This window comes from Salvia splendens, unplaced genomic scaffold (genome assembly GCF_004379255.2).
Source record: "Salvia splendens isolate huo1 unplaced genomic scaffold, SspV2 ctg503, whole genome shotgun sequence".
NCBI lineage: Eukaryota > Viridiplantae > Streptophyta > Magnoliopsida > Lamiales > Lamiaceae > Salvia > Salvia splendens.
In genome coordinates, this window is record NW_024599160.1 from 1 (window position 1) to 12,638 (window position 12,638).

At 40.8% G+C, this 12,638-nt stretch overlaps 1 pseudogene; it reads left to right on the top strand.

Moving 5' to 3' along the window:
* The first annotated feature begins 4,304 nt into the window (after positions 1–4,304).
* On the top strand, positions 4,305–6,134 carry LOC121790410 (annotated as a pseudogene).
* Positions 6,135–12,638: the final 6,504 nt, after the last annotated feature.

Here is a 12,638-nt window from a genome sequence, read left to right on the forward strand (position 1 = left end):
TTTTGGTAATGGAGATATATGTGGGGGGATACGGATGAACAAAGACGGAGGATGAGTACAGGATGAAAGCACCAGTTGATAAGGAGCTTTTCCCTTAACTATGATCGACGAGGATACTCGGCGATCGATAACCTCTCCGGCGTCCAATCGTAGGATCGGCGGAGGCAAGATTTGGCTGTGCGCGGAAACCTTTCCGTCCGGCAGCCCAAGATCAAGTTCAGATAAATCTGGGCAGCTGTGCGCGCGGCTTCCCGTCGGGCAGCAGCGTCAGAAGTGAGGGAACTGTGAGACTCTTTAGGGCTCAAATAATATTGTATTTCATTGATTGCATAAAAAGATAACAATCTATCCTATATATAATACTAGAATTACTACCCTAACTTATTGACCAAGAAAACAATATATGGAAAGATATAGTGAATCAAAAGATAACTAAATACTAAGATATAGGGATCGTATCAAAATCTAACTACAGAGTTGACAAACTCATATTCTTATCGGTTTAATTGGTCTGTTGATGTGCTTAATTTTGAGTTTATTGCTTGTATTTTCGTGCTCCAGCCAATTAATTGTTATTTTGGAGTTTGATGTGTTAGGCCATCCGCAACGCGTCTCGTTGCCATCTCTATCTCGTCTCGGCGAGACGAGACGACATCGAGACGGCGTAGCAGCCCCGCATCTCGTCCCGGTCTCGGCGAGCGTCTCGTCCCAGCGAGACGGTTGGCACCCGCTGGCGCTAGGCGTGACGCCCACTCGCCGGCCCGCGAGTGGACGTCGTCACGCTGACGCAATAAATCATTTTTTTAAAAAATTAATTTTAATAAAAAAATTAAAAATTAAAAAACGGTTATATGACCGTTCAACGGTAATTTTTTAAATTTTTTTTTTTCTTTTTTTACTCTATAAATACTCATCTTCATCCTCATTATACACACAAACACACATCTATTCTTCTCAAATCATCTCCATTTCCTCTCTAATTTTCATCTCACCTCTCCAATTTTCATCACAAAATGTCCGGCGACGGAAACTCTGGCTGCTCCGACGGCTTTGACATACACACGTTTTGCACCGGGGGCATGTACAATGTCTTGGGTGGTTCCAGTTCGTCGACGCCGGCAGCATACCAACCACCCCATTTTGATGTGGATGCATACGCTCGTCCCTCCGCCCTGAGGTATTCGCAGAGATTATCCCAAATTAAGGAGGATTATCCTAATGAACCCAATCCGGAAGGAGGACGAGGAGGTGGAAGCTCTAGGGGTCGCGCATTCGAAGCCGTGGAGGAAGAAGAGGAGGCGGCCGAGATGGAGGAGGATGTAGGTCGTTATCCATACAACCGCAAGGACACGATGGCTCTGTTCAACGCTTGGGTAAGCGTCTCGTTCGATCCCATCGTCGGGAATCAACAAACCCGAAAGTATTTTTGGGAAAAAGTCACTGACGCCTACAACGAGACCAAGCCAAAAGGGGTCCCGCCGCCGCACCATGAAGATGCTCTGAAGTCAATTTGACCGAGTCGACAAAGATGTCAAAAAATTCTGCGACATCTACGAGAATGAAGCGGCTCATTACCAAAGCGAAGCCATTGGAGCCGACATTATGAGAGCGGCTTTGCGAGTCTTCTTTGACGACAACGGAAAAAAATTCAAACATGTCGATGTTTGGGAGGCCGTCAAAGACGTTGAAAGGTGGGCCGGCGGTGTCCAGTCTAGCCAGGGCTCGAGCTCGAAGCGCACGAAGCACACGACGGGTGGCCAATACTCGTCTAGTGAGGGCGAGTCATACAACGCCTCACAAGAGGTTTCCTCACAAGAGTTTGAGGGCACGACCACCGATGCAGGGGGCTCCTCCCGTGGGCGCCGTCTGCCGCAAGGGACCAAGGCGGCTAGAGGGAGGAGGGGCCGAAGCGAATCAAGCCATGCGGGCTCGGGCTCGGTCTCGGGCTCGAACACCCTATTGTCCATGTACTTGACCGCCACGATGGTGGACACTTCCCGCGTGACGCCTCCACAATATCAAATCCATCTTGCCGGAATTGAGTATATGGCAAGACAAATTGGTTTCCGCCTCCAGGTAGCTTGAGTGCACAGCCATCGCCTTCGGGGGATGATTCGCCGGCGGAGTAATTTTTTTAATTTCTATAAAATTGTATTTTAAATTATGTAATTTTTATTTTTTTAGGATTTTAATTATGTGTTTTTTTTGTGTTTTTGAATTTTAAGTTGTATTTTTATTTTATTTAATGAAGTGTGTTTTTTATTAATTGAATTTGTTGGAAATAAAAATAAAAAATGAAATTGAACGAATAGTTAAGGGATGAGATGGTTAAGAGACGGATAATAGATGGAGGGTTGCAGGTGTTGTCTCTTAGTTAAGAGATGGAGTGAAAAGTACAGTGGGGCCCATGAATAGTTAAGAGATGAGATAGTTAAGAGACAGCGTTGCGGATGGCCTTAGTTGAGTTGTGTAAAGAAAAATAGGAAAAATAGGTAAAAAATGGCGTTTCTGGTGCAGTACCGGACCGGGTAGAGCTCCGTCACCAATGGAACACCCGACCGGGTAGAAAGTCAAGGTGTAGCGGAGTCAGGGAGTTATACCCGCCCGGGTATTCTTGTGACTATAGGTCCACCCGGGCGGGTGGAGAAGCAAAGCGTGAAGAATCCAGAGGCTTATACCCGGGCGGGTATATTATATCTTGTCCGGAATATGCACCCGGGCGGGTCCGTCAGCGGGCGTTTTGTAATTCTCAAAACACGATTTTTGGAAGAAAATAAAGAGGAAAAAAGTACACCTAGGTCAATTGATCTTTTACACCGGCCGCCTCCTACACGTACCACACATCCCAAGAACACCTTTGAGAGAGAGAATCGAAGATTGAAGATTCTACATCGGAAGATTGAAGCTTCACTCCATAGATTCGTTACACAGGAGTTCTTAGTATCTATTTCTCTTGTTTCTGATGGAATACTTTGTGATATACTTGGTTTTCTCCATGAGCATGAGTAGCTAAACATTTCTTGTAGAATTCTTGGTGATGATGCACTAATTTCACAGTTTTTATCCAATTGATTTTTGTTCTTACCTTGCTCTTATAGTTATTTGATTATTCTTGGGTTTATTCCTTTCAATTACCTGATCACCACTTGATTGTGTATGATTAATTAGATTAATCGGGAGATGAAATAATTAATCTGGAAATAAGAATAATTCACACCTTAGTACAATAGAACTCGAGAGAGTTGAGGTTTAGAGGGAGGTCTTTGACCTTATCGAGCTTTTGGGAGTTAGTGGTTTAGGATTAGAAGAGGACTTCAATCTAGCACCTAATCTACAAGTTTCTCACCTCGGGAGGGAGTTTAATCAATAATTGTGGTCGACTTAATAACTCTAGCGACACCAAAAGGTAAGGCAATTTGATTGGATAAGAGCTTGGAATTGTGCATCGGATCCTTGAGTTCTACATTTTCTCCGTATCATATTTTCACAACTTGTTCACTTGTTCTCATTTGTTTTCTTGTTATTATATGCTTTTATTAGTGTTAGAACAAACCAAACAATTCTCGTTTGTCTAGATAGTAGTTAACATTTGTTCGTGGTAGTTAAGTTGGTATAAATTTGTCTCTGTGGAATACGATGCTCTTGCTTGCTAATTGCTACATTAGTCCCGTACACTTGCGGGTATTACTTGTGTTAAAATAAGTTGAGTCATGAGTATATTCTAAATCCATATATTCAAACTAATAAATTGACAATAATATATATCATGTACATATATTTTTGACAATAGATAAATGCCTATTATATGATGTTATAGATAATTAATACTCAATTGTCTCACTCTAATTGAACCATTTTCCCTTTTGCAGCTGAACCATTTTCCCTTTTGCAATGTCTCACTCTAAATGACACATTTCTAACAACCGAAACTTCACTCTCTCTCTACTCGCTCTACTTTTTTCTCTTCTCTTATTTTAATCTCTCAACTTAACTCACAAAACAACAGTATAGAAAATTTCATGCAAAAAATGTATGCTCCACTCAAAGTGGGACGGAGAGAATATGTTTTATGCTGGAAATTGATATATTCAATTATGTCGTTAATATAAAATATACCATTTACTACGCAAATAAATTATAGAATCAAAGGTAATAATGTCCTAGTTGGATATGTTCAAACAAATAAACTTGATAGAATTTTGTGTCACGTCCATTTATTTTTCAAAATCAGTCACATTAATTGTTAAATACACTTTCTCTCCTCCGTCTCTCTTCCCTTTATCACTGCTGATTCAACCGGTCCAATGCATTTGAGTATCTCATTGACAAGGTCTAAGTTTGAGGCTCTGGTTAACAGTTTGATCGAGAGGACCAATCCTTGCAGGAGTTGCTTGAAGGATGCTGGCCAGGGACGGAGATAGCGTTGATCAAGCCACTGCTCCAGCGGGGGCTTGGCCGGCGCCGGACCCATTTACATTAATATTTTTGTTGTATTTTGAGATTAGAGAGAAACAAAACTGCATCGGCGAAGAAGAAAGGGAAAAATTGCAGATGGGAGGAAGAAAGAAGATACGGCACCGTTTTTAGCTTTTGTTCAATTGGGCCATTTTTAAATGGGTTTTGACTTTTGATTAATTTGGTCAAATGACCCAATTTAAATGGAGTAAATGATTTGGTTCATTAACTCATTACTATTTGAAAAAGTTAATGAACGAGTTTGGTTTTGAGATTAATTATTTTATTTTATTTAATTAAATTAATGCCTTATTATATTCAATTGGATTCATCTAATTTATGTTACTTTTACATTTAAGTGACGAAGTTCTCCTCGTTGGAGGAATGACCCGTGTTCCAAAGGTTCGGGAAGTAGTTACAGAAATCTTTGGAAAGTCCCCTAGCAAAAGGTGTGAATACTGATGAAGCTGTTGCCATGGGGGCTGCTATTCAGGGTGGCAAAGAGTTGCTTCTCCTTGATGTTACACCGTTGTGTCTAGGTATTGAGACACTCGGAGGAATCTTTACCAGATTGATCAACACAAATACCACAATTCCAACAAAGAAAAGCCAGGTCAGTAGCATTTTGTGAAGGTGTATCTTCTTCTGAAGTTATTGCACTATTGATTTCTGGTTCAAGATTCACTGATATAAGTCTTAATACTATCGCACACGTTCTCGACCGCTGCTGACAATCAGACCCAGGTCGGCATCAAAGTGCTTCAAGGAGAGCGTGAAATGGCCACAGACAACAAAATCCTCGGTGAATTTTACCTCGTGGGTATTCCTCCAGCTCATAGGGGCTTGCCTCAGATCGAAGTCACATTTGACATTGAGAAAACACCAATTTCACCAACATTAGAAATAAAATATTCAGTATGAAATTTAAAATGAAAAATAAAAATTACTATATAAATGAAGCTTTCTTTCTATCTATTTTTTCATGATTATCACTCTATCATATGTACGTTGTATACACAAGGAGGAAACTCCAAAATCAAAAGAAAATTATACATGTATAATAAAAGGAATTTTAAAATAATTGTGGGGATCAGACAAGTCCGGATTCACTATTTCCCGAGACCTCTTTGTTCTTTTACAAGAGAGCTGAGGGAAATCTACAAGCTAATGATGTCAACAATGTGCCTTTGCCTGATAATATTGATAATGCTTGTGATATGCATGATAGTCCTGTGAGAACTAATCCTCCTGTTCCTGCCGAGAATGTGTTAAATAGCCCTACTGGTATTCAAAATGTTATTGATGCTCCCAACTTGAATGACTATGTGTTATCTAGGGATAGACCTAGAAGGCTTAATGTTCAGAAACCTTCTAGATATGATGGTTATGTGGGATTGGTTGCCCTGATTAACTTGGCTTTCAATGTGTATGAATCTAATGGGGATGAACCTCAGTCTTATAAGCAGGTTGTTAAGTCTAAATTCGGGAATCAGCGGTATAAAGCTATCTTGGAGGAGATGCATTCTCTTAAAATTAATCTTACCTGGATTCTTGTACCTTTGCCTCCTGGTGCATCTGTGGTTGATTGCGGGTGGCTTTATAAGTTGAAAAGTGAGGTGGAGGACCTTAGGTACAAGGCCAGACTTGTGGCAAAAGGTTTTACTCAAGAAGAGGGGTAGATTATACTGAAATCTTTGCTCCTGTTATTAAATTTACTACTGTGCGGTTAATGCTTACTTTATGTGCTCATTTTGACGGGGAATTGAAACAAATGGATGTTAAAACTATTTTCTTGCATGGTGACTTGGATAAACCAATCTACATGAAACACCCTAAAGGCTTTGTTGATCCTAAATTTCCCAATCATATGTGTTTGTTAAAAAAGGCCTTGTATGGTTTAAAACAGTCTCCCAAACAGTGGAATATCAAGTTTAATAATTGTACGCATAAGTTGGGCTTTGTGAGGAGTACTTTTGATGCATGCCTATATGTGAAAAATCTTGATTTTGTGTCTGTCTTCTTACTGTTGTATGTTGATGACATGCTGATTATGGGTCCCTGTTCGAAAACTATAAATGTTGTACAAACTGCTTTAAGTGAGAATTTTGATATGAAGGACCTTGGTGATGCTCAGAAAATATTGGGAATAAATATTTTCAGGAATAGAAAGGAATGTATGCTTGTGTTGCATCAGGAACCTTATGTGTACAAAATTCTGAAAAAATTTAACATGTTTGATGCTAAACCTGCCTCTGTGCCTTTAGATGCTCATTTTATGTTGAGTAAAGATTTGTGCCCTAAAACTAAATGTGATATTGATGCCATGAAGAAAATTCCCTATGCAAATGCAATTGGATCAGTAATGTATCTGATGATAAGTACCAGGCCTGATATTGCCTATGCAATATCCTGCTTGAGCAGATACATGGCTAATCCTGGTCTTGTCCATTGGGAAGCTTTGAAGTGGCTCCTAAGATATCTTAAACATACTGCCAAGTATGGGTTGTGCTATTCTAAATGTGATGATGGTGTGTCACTAACTGGTTTTGTTGATTCTAATTATGTTAATGATAGGGATAAGAGGAAGTCCACCACTTCCTATATGTTTATAGTATGCAGATCCTGTATTAGCTGGAAGTCTAAGCTGTAGCACATAGGGCTCTGTCCAGTACTGAGTCAAAATATATTGCCATTACAGAGGCAATGAAAGAAGTTGTGTGATTAAAGGGAGTGCTTTCTGAACTAAACTTTGTGAAATCTACTCCTACTGTGTTTTCTGATTCTCAATCTGCTATTCATTTGTGTAAAAACTCTGTATTCTATGATAGAACAAAACATATTGATGTAAGGTTTCATTACATTAGAGATATTGTAGAAAAAGGAGAAGTTTCTCTTCAAAAAGTGCATACTGATTGAAATCCTGCTGACATGGGTACTAAATGCTTACCACTTGAAAAACTTATTTTCTGCATAAAATACTTGCATTTTGACCTAGGATAGGTTGCATGTTTCGGGGGAAAGACCTCAGTCACCTTATCAGCTGTGGTAAGGGTGTTAGGTGACTAGAGGCATGAAGTCCTTTAGACTAATGGGTGTCATCCCTCTGGTGTCTAATAGACAATCTGGTGGCTTTCCTAAATGCCAGTGAACTTATGTTCTTTGGAGCTTAGGGGGCTGCCTTGTAGGGATGTGATGATTTTAAACCTTAGCTAATAGTGCAAATTGGTTTCCCAGAATAATGTCCAAGTTGGAGCATGTTGGATATTTGGGCTGTGGACTATTATTTGGGTTGTGTTTTAAATAAGGGCCTAGATAGATTTGGGCTGGTGGCTGCCCTAGCCCAATGCTCCGCTGATATACTCTCCTGCATCTCCTCTCTGCCTCTTGACATTCGAAACACTCTCTCACTGCCTCTTCACAGTTGAAATCCTTCATTCTCTCTCTTCTTCACCGATGAGTCTCTGGCTGTTTCTCTGTGATCTTTCACGGTTATTTGAGTGATTGATCTTGTGTAAGTGTTGGAGTAGGCAACTGCTTCGGTTGATGTGGTGTTGGTGAGGACTAGGGTTTTGTGTGAGTTTGTGTTCGAGAGATTTCAGATCTGGCAGGGTGGAGTTGGTTGGTGTTGATATCTGTGAACGTTCAATCAACGAGCTTCGATGGAGAGATCGGTTGTACGGGAGAAACCAAACATGAACAAGAATGAGAACTCAGTTGTTTACGTGGTTCAGCCTTTTAGCCTACGTCCACGGGAGAGAAGAAAGTTGTTTATTGATCAATCTTTTACAAACACTCACACTCGATATCAACTGTAGAGTAGAGTTACAAAGTTGAATCTACACTATAGACTCACTCAAGCACACACAGCTATTCTTGATCAACTCTCTTAAGCTTTGTGTGCATATTATCAAAGAATGGAAGAAACTCGACTTCCTCAATGAATGATGAATTGAAAAACCTTCCTCATGAAACAATCTGAAATGAGTATTTATACTCCTCAAGGCTTAACAACCGACTGCATGTGGATAACAAACTCTTCAACCAAAATCTTGGATCTTGAGTAACCACCCCAACCGATTTAATTGCCAATCTATCATGCATCATTTTCAACCTTCATTCCTAACAAATCTCCACCTAGGTTGAACAATGATCAACCTTCCACTTCCCTCTCTCCATTCTGCCCTTCCTTATCTCTGAATTACTCCCACCAAGTCCAAGCAATGAGCATACTTGGACACTGGCAGAACTTTGGTTAACATGTCAGCCGGGTTGTCTTCAGTCCCTATTTTCTGGATCATTACCTCACCTTTATTCACCTCATCTCTAACAAAATGCAATCTCACATCTATGTGTTTACTTCGTTCATGAAACACTTGATGCTTTGATAAACTGATCGCACTGCTACTGTCACAGTGTACTGTGATGGCTCTCTGTTGCACTCCAAAATCATTCAAGATCCCTTTCAACCAGAAGCTTTCCTTAACTGCTTCGGCTAGTGCAATGTACTCAGCCTCTGTAGTTGATAAGGCTACTACAGATTGTAATCCAGACTTCCAAGAAACAGCGAGCCAAATAATGTAAAGATGTAACCTATTTGTGACTTCCTATTGTCATGGTTTGTGGCGAAATCAGAGTCACAGAATCCCAAAGCTGCTTCCTTTGATGAGTCATATTCTCTCTTGTACAATATCCTAATATTCTCAGACCCCTTTAGATACCTTAGTATCCATTTTAGGGCCTGCCAATGTGTCTTACCCGGGTCTGACATATATGTGCTCACACAGCTAATAGCATGAGCTATATCCGGCCTTGTGCACACCATAGTGTACATCACACTCCCCACAATATTGGCAAATGGTAGATTACTCATCTCTTTCCTCTCTTCTTCAGATTTGGGCTTCTGATTTGTACTCAGCTTGAAGTGTGGGCCTAGAGGGGTCAAGACTGATCTTGATTCAGTCATTTGGAACTTCTTAAGGACTTTGCTGATGTAGTCCTGCTGTGTAAGCCATAGAGTTCCCTTCTTTCTATCTCTGATGATGTCCATGCCCAATATTCTTTTAGCATCACCCAAATCTTTCATCTCAAAGCAAGCACTCAAGTCTGATTTGATCACTTCAATCTCACCCATGTCTGGTCCAGCAATAAGCATGTCATCTACATAGAGAAGTAGATATGCCACAGCTCTACCACTCTTCTTTTTCATGTAAACACAGCTGTCGTACTCAGACCTACTGAACCCAATGCTCAACATATGTTCATCAAATCTTTTATTCCATTGCCTACTGCTCTGTTTCAAACCATATAGGCTCCTCTTTAAGAGGCAAACCTTGTTCTCATTCCCAGGTTTAATGAAACCCTCCGGCTGTTCCATGTAAATACTTTCCTCCAACTCACCATGGAGGAATGCCGTTTTCACGTCCATTTGCTGCAGTTCCCAGTTATTCTGACATACAATAGCCATCAGAACTCTAATGGAGCTATGTTTGACTACGGGTGAGAAAACCTCATTATAGTCAATACCCTCTTTCTATGTGTATCCCTTAGCAACAAGCCGAGCCTTGTACCTTACCTTATTTCCAAGAGCAGCTTCAATCTTCCTCTTGAAAATCCACTTGCAGCCTATCAGTTTCTGGAGTTTAGTTTTATCCACCAGAATCCATGTATGGTTTTTGATGAGTGGCTCCATTTCCTCCTTCATAGCCTTCATCCATCTGGTCCTTTCACTGCTTTTCAAGGCTTCTTTGTAGTTTTGTGGCTCTAAGCATTCAATTCCTTCAGCCACACATAGAGCATAATATACCAGTGATGAATTGTTGTATCTCACTAGTCGATTGGTGACTCTTCTTTCTCTGTCTCGGGTAAGTTGATAGTCTCTGAGATTATCTTGCTGACTTGGTTGTGAGTCTGATACATTTTGAGATCCTTCATCTTCATCAGATCCCATCTCTGAATCTGAATTCTCTTTCTCTGGCAGCTCCACCTCCACTGAAGTAATATCCTTATCTGCATCTTTCTGTGCATTCAGCTCAATGTAGGGCATCTCACTCTCTCTGAATGTGACATCTTGGCTTATTATGACTTTGTTATTACCAGGCTCCAAGGACCAAAGTCTATAACCTTTTACACCTTTCTGATAGCCGAGCATAGCACATTTGATGGCTCTTGATTCCAGCTTACTTCTTTTGATGTGAGAGTATGCCTTACATCCAAATGGCTTCAATTTTGCATAATCTCCATGGGAACCATACCACCTGTAATCAGGTGTGTCCATCTTGATGGCAGTAGAAGGGCACTTATTCAGTAAATATACTGCAGTAGCAGCAGCTTTCCCCCAAAACCTTTTCTGCATTCCAGAGCTAGACAGCATGCATCTTACTCTTTCCAATATCGTGCGGTTGGCTCTCTCAGCCACCCCATTCTGTTGAGGATTATTTGGCACAGTCCTATGCCTCTTCACTCCCTTCAATTTGCAGAAATTGTCAAATTCATGCGACAAGAACTCTAGTCCATTGTCGGTTCTAAGGCATCTCAATGGTGTCTTCTTCTCAACCTCTACCTCAATACACCATTCTCTAAATCTATTAAAAGTTTTTGACTTCTCTTTCATCAAATAGATCCACATTTTCCTTGAGAAATCATCAATGAAGGTTAAGAAATACATGCATCCTCCAATAGTTGCAACTGGTGAAGGGCCCCAGATATCACTGTGTGTGTAGTCTAAGGGCCTTTCTGATGTGTGTCTCCTAGTGCCATATGGCTGCTTCTTGCTTTTACTCATGACACACTCCTCACAGTGCTTTAATTTGTCCGAGGCCTTTGCACTTATGACACCATTCTTTGCAAGAATTTTAAGGCCAGATTCTGATACATGGCCAAGCCTCAAGTGCCATAGATCAAGATCTGTGTTGATGACTGTGTTGACTCTTCCACTTATTACATCTGCTTGTAGGAAGTACAGATTCCTTTTCCTTAATGCAGTGATCACCACCTTTGAGTCCTTGAAAACCTTCATTATCCCACCTGATGAAACAAAAGAATATCCCTTCTGCTCCAGAACTCCTAGAGAGATCATATTTCTCTTGATATATGGAATAAACCTCACTTCTGATAGAACTCTGATGGATCCATCTGCCATTTTGAGCCTTATGTTACCAACACCCTTTACCTTGCATTCTTGATCATTACCTAGTAGCACTATGCCATCTGATTCTTGCAGGTCTTCAAACCACTCAATATGGGAACTCATGTGGAAGCTACACCCACTATCCATTATCCATACGTTTCTGATGTCATCTTCTGCCACATTTAAGACCTCTGCTGCCTGAATCTCCTCAACAATATCGGCTGTGTTCTGAGTAGGTTGCTGCTCTTGCTTCCTTTTGAGTGCAAAACAATTCTTCTTGATATGGCCTGGTTTCTTACAATAATTGCAAGATCTGGTCTCCCTTTCCTCTGTTGCCTTCTCTTTCCAAGGCTGCTTCTTCTTTGGGAATTTCTTTTTCCCATGCTTCTTGAAATCCTCTTTGACATTCAAGCTTTCTGATGCTTGATCCACAGATGTGGATTTGACAGCAATTCTTTGGAATTCCTTCATTTTTAGGGCAGAATGAACTTCCTCATAGGTCACTTTGGAATCCATCCCAAGCAAGATTGCATCCTTGAATTGCTCGTAGCTTTTAGGCAGTGAGTTGAGGAGCATTAGGGCCTTGTCCTAGTCCTTGATGGCCTCATCTATATTCTCCAGGTCATCTACATATTTTGCAAACTCTTCAAGCTGCTCACTAGTATTTCTTGATTCGGTGAACTTAAAAGTGAACAGCCTTTGCTTTAACAAGAGCCGATTGGTGAGGGACTTGGTCATGTACAATGACTCAAGCTTCTTCCATACAGCCGTAGCAGTCTCCTCCTTGGAGATTTCTCTGAGCACACGATCATTAAGACTCAAGATGAGAGTCGAATAGGCCTTATCTTGCAAATCTTGAAACTTTGGATCAGCCTTCTCAACCTCTGTGATCTCTTCTTTCTTCAAAACTTCCCATAATCCTTGTTGCATTAACACGGCTTTCATTTTGAGCCTCCATAGCCCAAAATCATTCTTCCCCGTAAACTTCTCTAAATCAAACTTGGCCGTAGACATTTCCTCGAACAATAAGAGTGCAGAAGACTCGACCAAGAAAAGA